Below are 21,326 nucleotides of genomic sequence, written 5' to 3'. Positions count from 1 at the left end.
TCTCCAACTACAAGCAGTAGCTTCTCTTAAGAGCTTCTATTTAAAATAAGAAAAAAAAAATTGAAATGGGTTCAGGGCCCATAAACGATGGACTAGTTTCCTGATTTCTGCGATACTTGTGAAATAATATAAAATGCTCGAAATATATAAAAGAGAGTGAGGAGTAAAGAAGAGATGACAATGGAGAAATTTTGGTTAACTTTTTGATAAAAATTTATGGCCAGAAAATGTCTGAGCTCTAAACCCAATGTTATCCTGAAGGACAGTTGAAGTCACTGTATACACTAATGAATTACTTCTAGAGATTTGTAAAATCCAGGAAAATGAAAGACATACCCAGAAATTACCAATGTGGTGAGTCCTGAGGGACCCTATGTTGTGCTAGAGCCAAGGGATGGTGGCTTTAATCTCAAAGACCCTAGGAACCAGAGAAACTAAGTGTATCCTTCAAATAGCTGCAAGAAAATGGTCAAAGGGCTCTAGGGTCATTGTGGAAATGAACAGGGAATAATAAGCAAAATTTCCTTCAGAGGTTTTGTCTAGAAGTCAGCCTTTCAAGGAGTTTCACTCCAGCTATGTATGGCCTAGGCGTGTCTGGAACTCTCCAACCTTGAAATTAGTTTAAGAAGGCCCAGTCAATAGAAAGCTGCTCTAGAAGAGGGCACACCCAGCATAAATCCTCAGGGCACCTCACAAATAAGTTTTCAAAGACTGATACCACTAAGAAGTCAGAGATCCTTGACATACAAGAAAATAAGATAACTAAGATATGAATATGAATGTGAAGCGACTGAAATAACAGAGAACAAAAGGTGTTCTCCTCACACTTTAGATTTGGAAGCTATGTGAGTTTATTTAAAGAAATAAATGATAAACTTTACATTGTATGCAAGGCATGGAAAACTAAACGCAGGGTACTACGTATCTGAAAAAAAAAAAATCCAGAAATTAGATGCAGAATACACTTCCATCAGTTTGTCATACCGTGAGGGCTTGCATATTGCTGTGATGCTGGTAGCTATGCCAACAATATACAAATACCAGGAGGGCCACCACAGTAGGCCTGGTTTCAGTTGAGCTTCTAGAGTAAGCCAGACTAGGATGAAGGACCTGGTGGTCTGCTTCTGAAAGAATTAGCCAGTGACAGCCTTAGAAATAGCAGCAGAACAATGTCTGTTTCACTGCCAGAAGACGAGCCCCTCAGGTTGGAAGGCACTCAAAAGATGACTGGGGAAGAGCTGCCTCCTTAAAGTTGAGTTGACCTTAATTCTGTACATGAAGTCTAGCTTTTGGGACATTTGAGTGCTGATATGGCATGACTCAAAGTCAGAAGAACCAGGTGAACATCCTTTAATAATGGAAATGTAGAATGTACGAACTGTAATTAGGAAAAGAGAAATTGTCAGAAATGAAATAGAATGCATAAAGATCAATATCCTAGACATTAGTCAGCCAAAATGCACTAGTATTGGTCATTTTGAGTTGGAAAATCATATGATCTATTATGCCAGGAATGATAACTTGAAGAGGTCTGGTGTTGCATTTATCAAGAAGAACAATTCAAAGTCTATCCTGAAATACAATGTTGACAGTCATAGAACAACATCTACACGTATACAAGTAAGACCAGTTAATATGAGTATTATTCAAATTTACCCACTAACCACTAAGTCCGAAGGTGAAGAAATAGAAGTGTTTTACCAAGTTCTGCAGTCTGAAATTGATCGAATACGCAATCAGTATGGTGACAGGAATGTGAAAGTTGGAAACAAATAGGAAGGATCAGTAATTGAAAAATATGGCCTTTGTGAAAGAAAGCATGCTGGAGATTGCATGATTTAGGGAGGACGAAAAGAGATGGTCCAGGTTTGGTGACTCTATAGAAGTCTTTCACTGAGCCTTAAGGTAAAGGAGAAGAGTGAAACAGGACATAACTGGAAGGAGATGTGAAATCAGGACAGTTTTTTAAAAAGATGTTTCATGCTGATGGAAATGATGCTAAAGTGTGGAAAACACAGGTAGTTGAGAAAAGAGGGGTGAGAAATGCCAGGATACCCTTGGGAGGGACAGTGGTATAGGAGCAGAGGGACTGGCCTCAGGTAGGAAGGCTGCTCATCTACAGTAACAGGAAGAAAGGAAGGCAGAACCTGGGGATGTAGATGCCTGTGGATCAGAAGATACATGAGAGGAGCTAGTGGAAGCTCTTCTAAGAAACAGGAAATGAGGTCATTTGCTTGGCATTTCACAAATTGAAAGAACTGAAGAAAAAATTCAAGCCTCGAGTTGCAATAGTGTAGGATTCCATGGGGAAAATATTAAATGATGCAGGAAGCATCAGAAGAAGATGGAAGGAATACACACAGTCAGTATACCAAAAAGAATTAGTCGATATTCAACCATTTCAAGAGGTGGCATATGATCAGGAACTGATGGTACTGAAAGAAGAAGTCTAAGCTGCTCTGAAGTCATTGGCGAAAAACAAGGCTTCAGGAATTGATGGAATATCAATTGAGATGTTTCAACAAACAGATGCAATGCTGGAGGTGCTCACTCGTCTATGCCAAGAAATATGGAAGACAGCTTCCTGGCCAACTGACTGGAAGGGACCCATATTTATGCCTATTCCCAAGAAACGTGATCCAACCGAATGTGGAAATTATAGAACAATATCATTAATATCACACGGAAGCAAAATTTTGCTGAAGATCGTTCAAAAATGGCTGTAGCAGTATATCGACAGGGAACTGCCAGAAATTCAGGCTGGTTTCAAAAGAGGACATGGAACCAGGGATATCACTGCTGATGTCAGATGGATCCTGGCTGAAAGCAGAGAATATCAGAAGGATGTTTACCCGTGTTTTACTGACTATGCAAAGGCATTTGACTGTGTGGATCATAACAAACTATGGATAACACTGCGAAGATTGGGAGTTCCAGAACAATTATTTGTGCTCATGAGGAACCTTTACATAGATTAAGAGGCAGTTGTTTGGACAGAACAAGGGGATACTGATTGGTTTAAAGTCAGGAAAGGTGTGGGTCAGGGTTGTATTCTTTCACATCTATTTAATCTGTATGCTGAACAAATAATCTGAGAAGCCAGACTATATGAAGAAGAATGGGGCATCATGATTGGAGGAAGACTCATTAGCAACCTGCGTTATGCAGATGACACAACCTTGCTTGTTGAAAGTGAAGAGGACTTGAAGCACTTACTAATGAAGATCAAAGACCACAGCCTTCAGTACGGATTACTCCTCAACATAAAGAAAACAAAAGTCCTCACAAATGGACCACTGAGCAACATCATGATAAACGGAGAAAAGATTGAAGTTGTCAAGGATTTCATTTTACTTGGATCCACAATCCACAGCCATGGAAGCAGCTGTCAGAAAGACGCATTTCATTGGGAAAATCTGCTGCAAAGGATCTCTTCAAAGTGTTGAAGAGCAAAGATGTCAGCATGAAGACTAAGGTGCGCCTGACCCAAGCCATGGTATTTTCAATCTCATCATTTGCATGTGAAAGCTGGACAATGAATAAGGAAGACCGAAGAAGAGTTGACACCTTTGAAATGTGGTGTCGGCGAAGAACATTGAATATATCATGGACTGCCAAAAGAACGAACAAATCTGTCTTGGAAGACGTGTGGGCAGAATGCTCCTTAGAGGAAAGGATGGCGATACCGCGTCTTACATACTTTGGACATGGTGTCAGGAGGGATGAGTCCCTGGAGAAGGACATCATGCTTGGCAGAGTACAGGGTCAGCAGAAAAGAGGAAGACACTCAACAAGGTGGATTGGCACAGTGGCTGCAACAATGAGCTCAAACATAACAACGATTGCAAGGATGGTGCAGGACCAGGCAGTTTTTCATTCTGTTGTGCATAGGGTCGCTATGAGTCGGAGCCGACTTGATGACATCTAACAGCAACAAAAACAAAGAATGAGAAGTAGCTGTTAAAACTGAAGAGAAAAGAAAAGAGAAAGGGTGCAGACTGAATGAACCAGGTAAATGAAATACAATTGTGAGGCAGGATTAAGGGCTGTCCTGAAGTAGTGTGCATAAATTTATGGTGAGATGAATCAGAATAATTATGTGTTTTTCTCCAGCCACATTAGGGCCATGGAAGCACGTATGTGGAGGGTGGAGTTTTTCCTAGGGTTTAGGTTTTTGGTATAATGACTCTGTGTATTTCTTCCATCTTCTTTTGATGCTTCCTGTGTAGTTTAATATTTTCCCCATAGAATCCTTCACTATTGCAACATGAGGCTTGAATTTTGAATTTTCAGTTTGAGAATCGCTGAGCGTTTTCTTCCCTTTTGGTTTACCATCTCCAGCTCTTTGCAGAGGTCATTGTAATACTTTACTTTGTCTTCTCGAGACACCTTTTGAAATTTTCTGTTCAGTTCTTTTACTTCATCAGTTCTTCCTTTTGCTTTAGCTGCTTGACGTTGGAGAGCAAGTTTCAGAGTCTCCTCTGACATCCGTCTTGGTCTTTTCTTTCTTTCCTGTCTTTTCAATGACCTCTTGCTTTCTTCATGGATGATGTCCCTGATGTCATTCCACAACTCGTCTGGTCTTTGGTCACTAGTGTTCAATGAGTCAAATTTATTCTTGAGATGGTCTCTCTATTCAGGTGGGTTATACTCAAGGTCATATTTTGGTTCTCATGGGCTTCCTCTGATTTTCTTCAGTTTCAGCTTGAACTTGCATATGAGCAATTGATGATCTATTCCATGGTCGGACCCTGGCCTTGTTCTGGCTGAAGATATTGAGCTTTTCCATCATTTCTTTCCACAGATATAGTCAATGATTTCTGTATGTATACTCTTTGTGTATAGTTGCCGTTAATGTTGGTGAAAGAAGGTATTGGCAATGAGGAAGTCGTTGGTCTTGCTAAATTCTATCATTGGATATCCGGCTTTTTTTCTATCACCAAGGCCATATTTTCCAAGTACTGATCCTTCTTTTTTGCTTCCAACTTTTGCATTCCGATCTCCAGTAATTATGAATGCATCTTGATTGCATGTTCAATCAATCTCAGACTGTAGCAGCTGATAAAAATCTTCTATTTCCTCATCTTTGGCCCTAGTGGTTGGTGCATAAATTTGAATAATAGTCGTATTAACTGGTCTTCCTTGTACGCATATGGATATCATCCTATCACTGACGGCGTTGTACTTGAGGCTACATCTTCAAATGTTCTTTCTGATGATGAATGCTACACCATTCTTCTTTGAGTTGTCATTCCCAGCATAGTACACTATATGATTGTCTGATTCAAAGTGGCCAATACCAGTCTATTTCAGCTCACTAATGCCTAGGATATCGAGGTTTATGTGTACCATTTCATTTTTGACCATTTCCAGTTTTCCGAGTTTCATACTTCATACATTCCAGGTTCCAATTTTTAACGGATGTTTGGAGTTGTTTCTTCTCATTTTGAGTCATGCCACATCAGGAAATGAAGGTCCTGAAAGCTTTACTCCATCCACATCATTAAGGTCGTCTCTACTTTCAGGAGGCAGCCCTTCCCCAGTCATGTTTTGAGTGCCTTCCAACCTGGGGGGCTCATCTTCTAGCACTATATCATACAATGTCCTACTGCTATTCATAAGGTTTTACTTGCTAATGTATTTCAGAAGTAGACTGCTGGGTCTTTCTTCCTAGTCTGTCTTAGTCTGGAAACTCACCTGAAACCTGTCCTCCATGGGTGACCCTGTTGGTACTTGAATACTGTAGGCATAGCTTCCCGCCTCACAGCAACATGCAAGCTTCCACAGTACAACAAATTGACAGACATGTGGGGGACAAACAGAGGTAGAACAACTTAATAGACCCATAAAAAGTAAGAGATTGAAAAGGTAATCAAAAAATTCCAACAACAACAAAAAAAAAACCCTGGCCCAGATGGCTTCACTGCAGAGTTCTACCAAACTTTTAAAGAAGAGTTATCACCACTACTGCTAAAGGTATTTCAGAGCATAGAAAAGGACGGAATACTCCCAAACTCATTCTATGAAGCCAGTATATGCCTGATACCAAAACCAGGTAAAGAAAATACCATGAAAAAAAGGAAATTACAAACATATATCCTTCATGAACTTGGATGCAAAAAAACTCAACAAAATTCTAACTGATAGAATTCAACAATGTACCAAAAAAATAATTCACCATGACCAAGTGGGATTCATAGCAGGTATGCACAGGTGGCTCAACATTAGAAAAACAATTAATGTAATACATCATATATACAAATAAAAGAAAAGACAAGAATCACATGATTTTATCAATTGATTCAGAAAAGACATTTGACAAAGTACAATACCCATTCATGATAAAAACTCTCAGCAAAATAGGAATAGACATAGTAAAGGGCATTTATACAAAGCCAATAACCAACATCATCCTAAATGGAGACAGCCTGAAAGCATTCCCCTTGAGATCGGGAACCAAACAAGGATGCCCTTCATCACCACTCTTATTTAACATTGTGCTGGAGGTCCTACCCAGAGCAATTAGGCTAGATAAAGAAATAAAAGGCATCCAGATTGGCAAGGAAGAAGTAAAATTATCTCTATTTGCAGATGACAGGATGTCATGCACAGAAAACCCTAAGGAATCCTCCAGAAAACTACCAAAACTAATAAAAGACTTTAGCAGATTCTCAGTATACAAGATAAACATACAAAAATCAGTTGGATTCCTATACACCAACAAAAAGAACATCAAAAAGGGAGTCACCAAATCAATACCATTTACAGTAAAAAAAAAAAAGCCCCCAAGAAAATAAAATACATGGCAATATATCTTACCAGAGATGTAAAGGCATATACAAAGAAACTTAGAAAACACTTCTGCAAGAAACCAAAAGAGACCTACATAAGGGGAAAAGCATACCTTGCACATGAATAGGAAGACTTAAAATTACAAAAATGTCTATTCTATGAAAAGTGATCGATAGATTTAACGCAATTCCGATCCAAATTCCAATGACATTTTTAATGAGATGGAGAAAAAAATCACCAACTTCTTATGGAAGGGAAAGAGGTCCCAGATAAGTAAAGCATTACTGAAAAAGAAGAACAAAGTGGGAGGCCTTACTCTACCTGATTTTGGAACCTATTATACAGCCACAGTAGACAAAACAGCTTGGTACTGGTACAACAACAGATATATAGACCAATGGAACAGAATTGAGAATCCAGACATACATCCATACACAAATGAGCAATTGATATTTGACAAAGGACCCTAAGCAGTTAAATGAGGAAGAGACAGTCATTTTAACAGATGGTTCTGAAATAACTGATTATCCATTTGTAAAAAAAAATGAAAAAAGACCCATACCACACTCCATGCACAAAAACAAGTTCAAAATGGAACAAAGACCGAAATATAAAATCTAAAACAATAAAGATCATGGAAGAAAAAATTAGGACAACATTAGGAGCCCTAATACATGGCATAATTCCTATGCAAAACATTAGTAACAATGCAGAAGAAAAAGTAGATAACTGGGAGCTCCTAAAAATCAAACACCTATGCTCCTCCAAGGACTTCACCAAAAGGGTAAAAAGATTACCTACAGACTGGGAAAAAGTTTTTAGCTATGACATTTCTGACCAGGCCTAAACTCTAAAATCTATATAATACTGCAAAAACTCCACTACGAAAAGTCAAATAACCCTATTAATCAGTGGGCAAAAGATATGAATAGATACTTCAGTAAAGAAGACATCCAGGTAGCTAACAGATACGTGAGGAAATGCTCATGATCATTAGCCATTAGACAAATGCAAATCAAAACTACAATGAGATTTCATCTCACTCCAACAAGGCTGGCATTAATCCAAGAAAGACAAATGAATAAATGTTGGAGAGGGTGTGGAGAGACTGGAAAACTTATACACTGCTGGTGGGAATGTCAAATGGCACAACCACTTTGGAAATCTATTTGGCACTTCCTTAAAAAGCTAGAAATAGAACTATCATACAATCCAGCAATCTCACGCATTGGAATATAAAAAAAAATCCTAGAGAAATAAGAGCCTTTACACGAACAGATATATGCACACCCTTGTTCACTGTAGCACTGTTTAAAATAGCAGAAGAATGGTAGCAACCATGGTGCCCATCAACCAATGGATGAATGGATAAATAAATTATGGTATATTCACACAGTGGAATACTACCCATCAATAAAAAACAGTGATGAATCTGTGAAACTTTTCATAACATGGAGGAAAGTAGTAGGCATTATGCTTAGTAAAACTTGTCCATTGCAAAATGAAAAATACTGTGTAAGGCACTATTATAAGAACTCGAGAAATAGTTGAAACAGAGAAGAAAATATTCTTTAATGGTTACAGGAGGGGGAGGCAGAAAGGGTGAGAGAGGGGTATTCACTAATTAAGTAATAGATAAGAACTACTTTAGGTGAAGGGAAAGACAACATACAATGCAGGTGAGGTCAGCACAACTGGGCTAAACCAAAAGCAAAAATGTTTTCTGAATAAACTGAATGCTTCCAAGGCCAGCGTAGAAGGGGCCAGGGTTTTAGGACCATGGCTTCGGGGGACAACTAAGTGAATTGGTATCATAAAATCTATTAAGAAAATATTCTGCATCCCACTTTGGAGAGTGGTGCCTGGGGTCTTAAACGCTACCAAGCAGCCATCTAAGTTGTATCAACTAGTCTCAACCCATGTGGGTCAAAGGAGAATGAACAAAACAAGGCCACAAGGTAATTACAAGCCCAAGAGACAGAAAGGGACACATAAACCAGAGACTGCATCATCCTGAGACCACAAGAATTAGATGGTGCCTGGCTACAACCCATGAGTGCCCTGACAGGGAACACAATAGAGAACCCCGGAGGGAGCAGGAGAGTAGTGTAAGGCAGACAGGAAATTCTCAAAAAGACCAGACTTAATGGTCTGACTGAGACTAGAAGGACCCTGTGGTCATGGCCCCTAGACCTTCTGCTGGCCCTGGACAGGAACCATTCCCAAAGCCAACTCTTCAGAGAGGGATTGGGCTGGACAATGGGTTGGAGAGGAATGCTGGTGAGGAGTGAGCTTCTTGGATCAGGTAGACACTTGAGACTATGTAGGCATTTCCTGGCTGGAGGGGAGGTGAGAGGGTAGAGGGGGTTAGAAGCTGGCAAAATGAACATGAAAAGGGAAAGTGGAGAGAGAGAGCGGGTTGTCTCATTAGGAGGAGAGCAATTGGGAGTATGTAGCAAGGTGTATATAAATTTTTGTGTGACTGACTTGATTTGTAAACTCTCACTTAAAGCACAATAAAAATTAAAAAATATATATAAAATTACTAGTAAAAAAGATTGGTATCTGCTGACACAAGTTTAATGGTTTAAAAATGTTAGACCAAATGCTGCAAACTCTCCCTGGGACAAGTGAATTATAATTCTAAAGAGTGCTCAAGTCAAAAAAGCTTGGTAGGGAAGAAAAATATTGTCTCTTATACATAAAGAGCTAATAGAACAGTTTCATGCAAGGGGCAAAGAGGAAAGAAATTTTATGCCTCAGGTAGTGAATATGATATTCCTGGTAGCAACTTAATAAAATTGATGAATATCCTACCTTATTTCTCTCTCTTTCTTTATATGTTTATATACATTTGTTGTTACATGCTGGTTAGTTGGTTCTGACTCATGGTCACCATGTGTATAGCACAAGGAGACACTGGCCATCACGTGCCAGCCTTAGAATCATTGCTATGTTTGAGCCCATTGTTGCAGCCACTGTGTCAATCCATCTTATTCCTCTTTTTGGCTGATCCTCTACTTTACTAAGTATGAAGTCCTTCTCCAGGCACTGGTCCCTCCTGATAACATGTGCAAAGTGCACGAAATGAAGTCTCACCATTCTAGCTTCTAAGGAGCGTTCTGGCTCTACTTCTTCCAAGACAGACTTGTTTTTTCTAGGAAGTTCATGACATTCAGTATCTTTCTTCCCAGAATAATTCAAAGACATCAAGTTTTCTTCAGGTTCCTTATTCATTGTCCAGCTTTCACATAAAAATGAGACGATTGAAAATGCCATACTTTGAGTCAGGAGCACTGTAGATCTGAAAGTGACATTTTTGCTTTTTAGCACTTTAAATCTTCATTAGGAGATTTGTCCAGTTCAGGAATTTGATTTCTGGACTGCTCCTTCCATGAGTGTTGTTTGTGCACTCAAGCAAAATGAAATCCTTGACAATATCAATCTTTTCTCCATTTATCACAAAGGTGCTTATTGGTCCATTTGTGAGGATTTCTGTTGCCTTTATTTTGAAGTATAATTAAAACAGAAGGCTGAAGTCTTTGATCTTCGTCAGTAAGTGCTTCAAGTCATCTGCAAACTGCAGGCTGTTAATGAGTCTTCGTGCAATTCTGATGCTGCATTATTCTTCACATAGTCCAGCTTTTCCAATTATTTTCTCAGCATTCAAATTGAATAAGTATGGTGAAAAGATGCTACCCTGATCTATACCTTTTCTGATTTTAAACCATGAAGTATCTCCTTGCTCTGTTCCAATGACTGCCTCTTGGTCTATGTATAATATTATCATGAACACAATTAAGTACTCTGGAATTCCATTCAGAAAGACTGTTTGATCTCTTAATAAGTTGAACTAAAATATCCAAAAAATGAATCATCTTGTAAAAAATATTTCTTGCTCAGGAAATGGCTTTGAAATTTTCTTATGTTCCCTATCCAGAGACAGCACAGTATTCCTAATTGGAAAAGAATCACTGTCTCTTGTGTGTTGTGAAACCATACTCTCACGTGGATAACACAACTGATCAGCATTCAAAGATGGTTACTCCACACTGGACACAAGGAACAAGAGTAGGTAAAAGAATGTTAAAAATAACATCCATTTGGTCCAGGTGGGGAGCAGAAGACCTCTCTAATTTTTTCATCTTGATCATATTCAAAGGAGTGACGAAATTGATATGGATAGGTCTGTAGTAGATTACCTCTGTTACCAGATGCTGGTAGTTTGGTGTGCATTGAATTAGAAGCTAGGGCGTGATTTGTAGGAACTGGGAAGTCAGCTGTGCAGGTGAAACTGTTTGAGTCGGTTGCCCTAGATTCAGTATTTATGGGGTGGAGAGTGTCACACTCTCACACATTCTGTAGACTTTGTTCTGTAGACTTTGTTACCAAAATAGCCCAAAGCCACACAGACTTATACAAGTGGCCCACTTTTCACCTGGACCCAAATGGAGGTTCTTTCTGATAAAAGGTGAGAGTTTTTCCTTGAGTAGGAATTGAGATCAAGCTCCCAGCAGAGTGAGCTTTCCACCTGCAGGTGGGCTTGAGTGGATTCCTAGGCTCTGAGGCACCTGTGGTTAATGCTGATTGTCTTTTATCAATAACTTCAAATTGTCACCCACTAGGGGATACATTCATGGAGAAATATTTTTTAGGGGATACATTCATGGATAAATATTCTGACTGCAGGGAGCTCAGGACAGCTCTTTGACTCTGTTTATCTACTGAGTTTAGATGTTCTTCCTAAGCTGTGAAAAAGAGGTATGATAACATGCCTGACTTCTCTGGAGCTTAAGGGCCCTATTCTCCAACTTTCTGGTCTGAGTCTGCTTCCACATTTCTGATTTTTTATTTTTTTTCTTAGAATAAATGGAAAAATCCCATAGAGACTCACAACTGCGTCTTAGGTAGGTCGGGGAAACATGGGCTGGCTCTTTCTGCCTATCCCCAGCTCACCACAAAGGGGATCTTAATTCCAATGACTATCTTGGCATTCTCTGCCTTGTAAGTTACTCACCTCGTCTGAGATTCCCTCTCGAGACTCACCCTTGAGGAAAGGGCTTCTGTCTTTAAAACATGGCCTCCTTACAAGTCACAGCTTGCCTGGATGTTTGATGCTGAAGTCTGTCTGTTTGTATGACCTTGTAAGAAGGCCTGGTTCACCTTAGAGATGGAGATTGCAGGACCCAAGAAAACTTTGGGGGGTAAAAGGGAATTCTAGAATTTTTAATCTGTTGCTGAAGCTGCCTTTGCCATGAGGATTTGTATGCATATGCCAAGATGACAAAGAAAAATGTTATTTTTGAAGTCGTTTCATTTGCATATTATAGTTTACCTGTACAAAAATGGTGAATATAGACTGAGAGCTCTCAAATTCCATGGTTCTTCTTCCATATTACACAGTTTCAAGAACTTTAAAAACTGCTTGTATGAATTTTAATAAGAAGATATCAAGACCCTCTTGAAAAATTAATCACCAAATTAAATCACTTATAATGATCTCTGAAGTCAGTTGATTCTGCCTTAACCACTTTGTCTCATAAGCTGTTAGCCAAAAGTGAAAACTGTGATTTAAGAGGCAACGGCTCAATGAGTTATTTAGGAGCCATTCTTTGTCATATAATAATAATGCCATCTCTTCATTAGCAATTGGAAACAGCGACTTTCTGCTTTCAGAACGCAACATTTCTTAGCAGAAACATAAGCCCCATATTAGTCTTCTTGATCAGGAGCCAAGGTAACCCAACACTCCTGCTCTTTGAAGCATAAACTACTCACCTTTCAGTATTTCTAGAAATTTGTATGTTGACTCCCCTACAACACATTTTAGGCCAAGGAGAGAATGCAGGGTCAGTAAAAAATTGAATATAATGAAATCAAATTGAATGGAAAAGGATAGAATCAGATAATACAAAAAGACAAAATAATACAAAACCAAATCAAATAAATTTGAGCTCCCTGGAAGAGTCAGGGGATAAAGCCATAAAGTTTAACAAAAAGTTAAAAGCTATAAGCACTTCACAGAAACTGACTTGGGCAGATCTCACTCCTGTTTCATATTCTTTTCTTTGGAAATTAGGTATCTCCTCATTGGTTCTCCCAAAGGTGAATATCCTAGCAGCCCTAGGTGAAATTTGAAACTGATAATGAGAATTAATATTAATCTTCCATCCTAGAATGCACAAACATTATCTATTTAAAGCATACTAAAGATTCAAATACTTCCTGGGAGACACAAACAGTTTGCTCTCATCCACTAACAGACAGATTGGTGACTAAACTCCCCAATGGTGCCACCAAAGAAAGGCCTGGAAATCAGTTTTGATAAAGATTACAGCCAGGGAAGCCCTGTGGAGATCACATCTACTGTGACACATTTGGTGTAACCATTAGTTGGAAGCACCACAAAGACAATGGGTTTGGTATTTTTTTTTTATTATTTTTCTTTTAAAAAGGGCTAGAATTGTTGACTATATGAAAAAAAAGCATATATTTGCTTGTCAGTAATATTTCTGAGTAGCAAATGAGCAATATCTTTTGCTTCTAGCTTACCAGGAAAGTCACAGGATTCAGTAAAACTGATGCACCTTGGATTCAAACTGTACAATTAATATTGGTCATAACAGTAGCTCTTCTACCCTCAGAACTTGTAGAGAAAAAAAGATAGTGGAAAATCTCTTACAAAAGTTGCCTGAGATTAACATTTGCAGGCAAACAGACAGAATGGGAGATGAAAAGAGAGACAGAGAGAGAGAGGAAGAATTTGACTAGATGGCATTGAATTTGTTTCTTTTTGTTTTGTAACAGTAACACTTTAGTGAGTTAGGCAAATACAAAACCATTTTGGACTGCAATTTGAAACAGGATAAACATGTCAAGAATTTGACATGAGTGCCCCCTAGTGTGCTGTTAACTTAGGACCAAAAACCAAACCTGTGGTGGAAAGGAATTCAACTCAGAGTGAATCTATAGGACAGAGTAGAATCACTCCATAAGTTTCTCAAGAAGTACATGGTAGATTCTAACTGCAGACCTTTTGGTTAGCAGCCAAACTCATAACCACTATGCCACCTGAGTTTCCTAAGTACAGAAGAAGTACAGAATTCCTGCTCTCAATTTTTTGGCCCTCCTAACAAGGAACGCTGGTTTTGCAGTAGTTAAAGAGCTTGGCTGCTAACTGATAGGTCTGTGGTTTGAACCCCCCAGATGCTCTGCAGGGGAAAGAGATGGCATTCTGCTTCCTGTTAAGTGCTATAGCCTTGGAAACCATATGGAGCAGCACGACCCTGTCCTAGAGGGTCGCTGTAAGTTGGAATCAACTCAGGGACAGTGGGTTAACCAGAGCCCCTGCTTCCGTGAAGATTACACTTTGGAAATCTTTGGAGCAATTCTACTCTGTCCAGAAAGGTTTCGATGATTCAGAATTGACTCAACAGCAGAAGGTTATTAAACTAGAGCTCAGGAGTCCCTGGGTGATGCAAGCAGTGAACACACTTGGCTGCTAAGCAAAAGGTTGGAAGTTCGAGTCTACAAGAGGCTTATCAGAGGAAAGGAATGGTGACCTGCTTCAGAAAAGTCAGCTGCTGAAAACACTATGGTGCACAGTTCTACTCTTACAAATATGTGGTCACCAGGAATCTCAGCTGAAAACTCAGCAACTGGTTAACCTGCCCATAATTTATCACCAGTCCACTCTTTCAGCATTTGCATGGGCCACAAACAACCCATCCCAGGCCCTCCCCTTCAGCTGGACCTGCCCTGCTGCACCAAAACTGAGTGAGTGGCCTTGTCCATTTGTCAATGAGTTAAAACTGTCACAACCATGGACAATCAAACAACAAAGAATGCACAGCCCACCCACTCAGACTTAACCAAGTAAAACAAAAAGGCAGGTCAGAACAAAGAGATCTACAATCAATAAATGAGGAAAATAACTACTGAATGTCCTGAAGATAGCAGAAAATATCAAAACGTATAAGAAAAGGACGAGATGGGCCCAGTAGGTGTCCAAAATAATACAAAAGATAAATTTCCTATAGAAGAAAAGGCACTAGAACTACCTGATAGGGAACTCGAATCTCGAAAATTCTGTACTATCCCAGAGTAGAAACAAAAAGACAAAAATGATCAAAAAATAGAGAAATTTATGGAAAAACAGACAAATTCCCAGAAAAAAAACCGACCAAAAATGGGAAGAGTTCAGAAAAATAATACAGGGACAAAATGAGAAAATACATTCACAACTAGAAACCATTCAGAAACAACAAGTAGAAATCGAACAGATAAATAACAAGATTTCAGAAATGGACAATGTCACAGAAGGGCTGAGGACCAGGTACAAATTTATGGAAAATAAGATCAGGGAAATTGAAATCAAAGGCTTGGATACAACTCTGTTAGAGGAAAAATCAGAAAAAGAATGAAGAAATCTTGAGAATTATGTGGGATACAATCAAAAGCAAACATTTGCTAGTGATCAGAGTTCCAGTACAGGGAGAGAAAATGGAAGACTCAAGGAAGATCATTGAGGAACTGCTGACAGAAAACTTCCCTAATATCATGAAAGATGAAAAGCTGACCATCCAAGAAGCTCAACAAACCCCATATAGGATAGACCCCTAAAGGAAATTACCAAGGCAAATCACAATCACACTGAATATAACTAAAGACACAGGCAAAATCCTGAGAGCAGCTCGAGAAAAACAAAAAGTCACATACAGAAGAGAAACAATGAAACTAACCTCTGATTATTTGGCAGAAACCACCCAGGCAAGAAGGTAATTGGATGACATATATAAAACCTTGACAGGAAAAAGAAAAAAATCCCGACCAAGAATAACATATCCTTCAGAACTCTCATTCAAATATGATGGTGAAATTAGGACATTTCCAGGTTAACAGAAGTTAAGGGAATATGTAAAAACCAAACCAAACATACAAGAATTATTAAAGGGAGCCCTTCAGTATGAGAACAAAAAACATCAGACCACAGCCTGAATCTAGGACACAAGATTTTACCAGCCAGATCCAATGTAGGAAATGAACTCTCAAGGACTCTACAAAACCAAAAGAATTACAACGGGGAACCAGAGAGGTTAATCTGTGAATGAAAACAACATCAGAACAATAGGAGGGAATAAACAGTGTAGGTATAGAACTTTCTAATGGAGAAGAAGGCAAGGTGATACCAAGTAATAATAGACTGTTCAAACTAGAAAGATAAGGGTAAATTTCAAAGTAGTCCCAAAGAAAGTTAATGAACCTACTCAAGGAAAAAAAAAAAAAGAAGAAGAAAATCATTAAGTATCAATAAAATCAAAATCTACAAAAACAAAGGAAATGAAAAAGAAATCCACAAACAAAAGGAACTCGGCACAAAAGAGTAAGAGGAACAAAGAAAATGTTAGCACCAGAAAAAAAAAAAAAAAAAAAAAAAAACACTACAAAATGACAGCAATAAACTCAAACCTATTAATAAATAATTAAGCTGAACGTAAATGGCCAAAATGCACCCATAAGGAGACACAGAGTGACAGAATGGATTAAAAAAAAAAAAAAGGAACTATCTATATGCTGTCTACAAGAGGCACACCTTAGAAAAACAGATGTCAATTTATTAAAAATCAAAGGATGGAAAAAATATATCAAATAACTACCAAAAAAGAGTGAGAGTAGCACTACTAATCTTAGATAAGAGAGACTTTAAAACAAAATCCACCATAAAAGACAAAGAATGGCAGTATATAATGACTAAAGGAACAATCCTTCATGAAGTCCTAACCATAATAAACATCTCCACACCCAATGACAAGGCTCCAAAATACATAAAACAAACCCTAACAGCAATAAAAAGAGAAATTGACTGCTCAACAATAGTAGCAGGAGACTTAAACACACCACTCCCAGTAAAGAACAGATTATCTAGGAAGAAACTCAAGAAAGATACAGAAGAACTAAAGGCACAATCAGCCAACTTGACCTCATAGACATATATAGAACATTCCACCCAACAGATGCAAAGTACACATTCTTTTCCAGTGCACATGGAGCATTCTCCAGAATAGACCATATGTTAGGCCACAGAGCAACCCTCAACAAAATTGAAAGATTGCGATATTACAAAGTATCTTCTCTGACCACAATGTCATAAAAGTAGAAATTAACAACAGGAAGAACAACGGAAAAAGTCAAATTACATGAAAACTGACAACAGCCTGCTTAAAAATGTCTGGGTAATAGAAGAAATCAGAGATGAAATAAAGAAATTCCCAGAATCAGATGAGAATGAAAACACTTCATACCAAAACCTTTGGGACACAGGAAAGGAAATGCTCAGAGGTAAATTTATAGCAATAGATGCACACATCAAAAAAGAAGAAAGTGACAAGATCAGAATATTAGCTACACAACCTGAACAAACAGAAAAAGGACAGCAAAAGAAGCCCACAGCCACCAGAAGAAAGGAAATAGGAAAGATCAGAGCAGAAATAGAGGATAAAAAAAGAAAGAATCAACAAAAGCAATAGTTGGTTCTTTGGAAAAGATCAACAAAATTGAAAAACCACTGGACATACTGATAAAAGAAAAACACGAGAGATTGCAAATAACCCAAATAAGAAAGGAAATGGGGGTCATTACAACAGATCCAACTGAAATAAAAAGAATCGTAACAGAGTATTATGAAAAAGTATACTCCAACAAATCAGAAAACCTAGAGGAAATGGACAAACTTCTAGAAACACCCTGCCTACCCAAATTGACACAAAATGATGTTGAAAGTCTGAACAGACCCATAACAAGTAATGAGATAAAAAAGGTAAGAAAAAAACCTCCCAACAAATTAAAGCCCTGGCCCAGATGGCTTCACTGGAGAATTCTACCAAACATTCAGAGAAGAGCTTATGCTGTTACTATTCAACATATTTCAGAATATAGAAAAGGAAGGGCTCCTTCCAAATTCCTTCTATGAAGCCAGCATAACCCTGATATGAATACAAGGCAAAGACACCACAAAAAAAAAAAAAAAAAAAAACTAACAACCAATATCTCTCATGAATATAGACTCAAAAATTCTCAACAAAATTCTAGCCAATACAATTCAGCATCATATCAAAAAAAAAAAAAAAAAACAGAAAAAAAAATACACCACAACCAAGTAGGATTCATGCAAGGTATGCAAGGGTGGTTGAACACTAGAAGATCAATCAACATAATCCACCACATTAATAAAAGGAAAGAAAAGAATCACATGATCATCTGAATAGATGCAGAAAAAGCATTCGACAAAGTCCAAAACCCATTCCTGATAAGTACTCTCAATAAAATAGGTATAGAAGGGCAATTTCTCAACATAATTAAAGACATCTATTTTTTTTTATGCAAAACCAAAGGCTGACATCATTCTTAAAGAAGAGAGGCTGTAAACACTGTCCTTGAGAAGAAGAACAAGAGAAGAATGTCCTTTATCCCCACTCCTATTTAATATTATGGTGGAAGTTCTAACTAGAGCAAGAAGGAAAGAAAAAGAAACAAAGGGCTTCCAAATTGGAAATGAACAAGTAAAACTGTCCCTATTTTTGGATTATATGATACTCTACGTAAAAAACCCAAAAGACTCCATGGGAAAAGTATTGCAACTGATAGAAAGATTCAGCACAGTCCCAGGACACAAGATAAATACACAAAAATCAGTTGGATTTCTATACAACAATAAAAACAACAGTGAAAAGGAAATCAGGAAAACAATACCATTTATAATAGCCCCTAAAAACAAACAAAAAAACAAAAAAAAAACAACTTAGGAATAAGTTTAACCAGGAATGTCAAGATCTATACAAAGAAACTACAAAACACTACTGCCAGAAACCAAAAGAGATCTATATAAATGGGAAAACATACCATGCTCATGGATAGGTAGACTCAGCCTTGTAAAAATGACAATTCTACCAGATTTACAAATACAATGCAATGCCAATCTAAATACCAACAATATTCTTTAAAGAGATGGAAAAACTTATCATTAGCTTTATATGGAAAGGGAAGAAGTCCCAGAAAAGTAAAGCACTATTGAAGAAGAATAATAAAGTAGAAGGACTCACACTACCCGACATCAGAATCTACTATACAGCTATGTTACAGTAATCAAAACATCCTAGTACTGGCACAAAGACAGATACATTGATCAATGGAAAAAAAATGAGTGTCTAGATGTAAATCCATCCACCTATGTTCACCTGATCTTTGACAAGGGCCCCAAGTCCATCGAATGGGGAAAAGACACTCTTTTTATCAAATGGTGCTGGATGTCCATCTGCAAAATAGTGCAACAGGACCCATATCTCACACTATATACAAAAACTAATTCAAAATGAATCAAAGACCTAGATATAAAGCCAAAAAAGTATGAAGGTCATAGAAGAAAAAATAGGATCAACACCAGAGGCCCTAATACAAGGCATTAACAGGATACAAACCACAACCTACCACACACAAACTCCAGAAGATAAGCTAGATAACTGGGATCTTACAAAAATTAAACATTTTTTATGCTCATCAGAAGACTTCACCAAAAGAGTAAACAGAGAGCCTTCAGACTGGGAGGAAAAAAAAAATTGGTCTATTACAAATCAGACAAAGTTCTAATCTCTAAAATCTACAAGAAAATCCAACGCCTCTACAACAAAAAGACAAATAATCTGATTTAAATACTGGACAAAGGAAATGAACAGATAGTACACCAAAGAAGACATTCAAGTGGCTAACAGGAATATGAGGAAATACTCCCAACCACTAGCAAAAAAAAAAAAAAAAGCCATTAGATAAATGCAAATCAAAATCACAATGAGGGGGGAGGCGGGGCCGAGATGGCAGACTAGGTCGACGCTACCGCGGATCCCTCTTGCAACAAAGACTCGGAAAAACAAGTGAATCGATCACATACATAACAATCTACGAACTCTGAACAACAAACACAGATTTAGAGATGGAGAACGAACAAATACGGGGAGACAGCGATTGTTTTCAGAGCCAGGAGCCAGGGTACCATGCAGGTGACCTTCGGAGCCCGATTTGGGGCACAGCCCAGGGGGGCAGACTGCACAGACAAGGGGCCCATCCCTAGCCCCCGAACTCATCCCGGGAGGGAGCCCAGCCGGTTGGCGCAGGCGGCGTGGCGGTGCAGCCTGTGGGAGAAGTCCCCGGGAGGCAGTGACTGGTCTTAGAGCGGGGAGAGCAGCGTCTCAGCCGGGCGGCCGTCCCGATGGGAGTTTGGCGGGGAGCAGGCGTGGCGCAGGCACGGGGACCAGCTACATTTCCCTGAATTGACCCGGTGGGGGGGCCCAGTCGATCGTGCGGGCAGCGCCCACCCAGTTCGCGCGAGCAGCGCGGCGCACCAGAAGGAGAGGTCTCCGGGAGGAAGTGACTGGTCTTGAAGCGGGGAGAGCGGCGTCCCAGCCGGGGAGCCGTCCCGCCAGGATTTTGTCGGGCGCAGGCGGGGCGTGAGCACGGGGACCAGCTACATACCCCTGAATTGACCCCGCGGGCGCCCAGCCGTTCGTGCGGGCAGCGCCCACCCAGTTTGCGCATGCAGTGCGGCGCGCCAGAGGGAGAAGTCCCCGGGAGGAAGTGACTGGTCTTGGAGCGGGGAGAGCAGCGTCCCAGCCGGGGAGCTGTCCCGCCGGGATTTTGGCGGGCGCGGGGGGGGCGTGAGCGAGGGGATTAGCTACATTCCCCTGAATTGACCCCTGGGCGGTCCCAACCGGTTCGTGCAGGCCCAGCTGTTTCGCGCGGGCGGTGTGGCGGAGCAGCCAGTGGAAGAAGTCCCCGGGAGGCAGTGGCTGGTCTTGGAGCGGGGAGAGCGGCGCCCCAGCCAGGACGTGCAGTCGCGACTCAGGCACAGGGACCTGCTCCGCTCTCCTGAGCTGAGCCCGGGGGGGGAGCCCACCCGGTTCGCGGGAGCGGCGTGCGACGCAGCTGGCGGGACGGGGAGTCCCCGGATGGCAGCGACTGATTTTGGAGATGGGAGTGCACTGTCCCAGTAGGGGAGCCTTAACCTTGGGGGTGGGGCTGACAGCGGAGGATCTGACCATGACGCCAGCGGGCCAGACCCCCTGGGGGGCAATCTCCACACAGCAAGTACATATAGGCAACGCGCCCACCGGAAATCTCAGATATTAGAGTCATTCCAAGTAAGACAAAAAACTCTGGCTATATTCTGAGGTGCTACACTCCTATCTCTCTGATCCCTCCCCCATCCACCCCAGGCTGCTCCATTAACATCCCAATAGCCTGAGCCAGAGGGAGAACTCTGATAGGTATCTGACTGCATTTTTTTGTAGCAGATTTTCTGGAAAAACTAGTTTCCCAGTGATGGCTCGGAGACAGCAGTCCATATCAAACCACATAAAGAAGCAGACCATGACAGTTTCTCCAACCCCCAAACAAAAGTATCAAAATCTTTCCCAAATGAAGATACAATCCTGGAATTATCAGAAACAGAATACAAAAAACTAATTTACAGAGTGCTTAAAGATATC

This window comes from Loxodonta africana, chromosome 15 (assembly GCF_030014295.1).
Source record: "Loxodonta africana isolate mLoxAfr1 chromosome 15, mLoxAfr1.hap2, whole genome shotgun sequence".
Classification (NCBI taxonomy): Eukaryota; Metazoa; Chordata; class Mammalia; order Proboscidea; family Elephantidae; genus Loxodonta; species Loxodonta africana.
The sequence above is the reverse complement of the archived record's forward strand: the minus strand, read 5'-3'. Positions refer to the sequence as shown.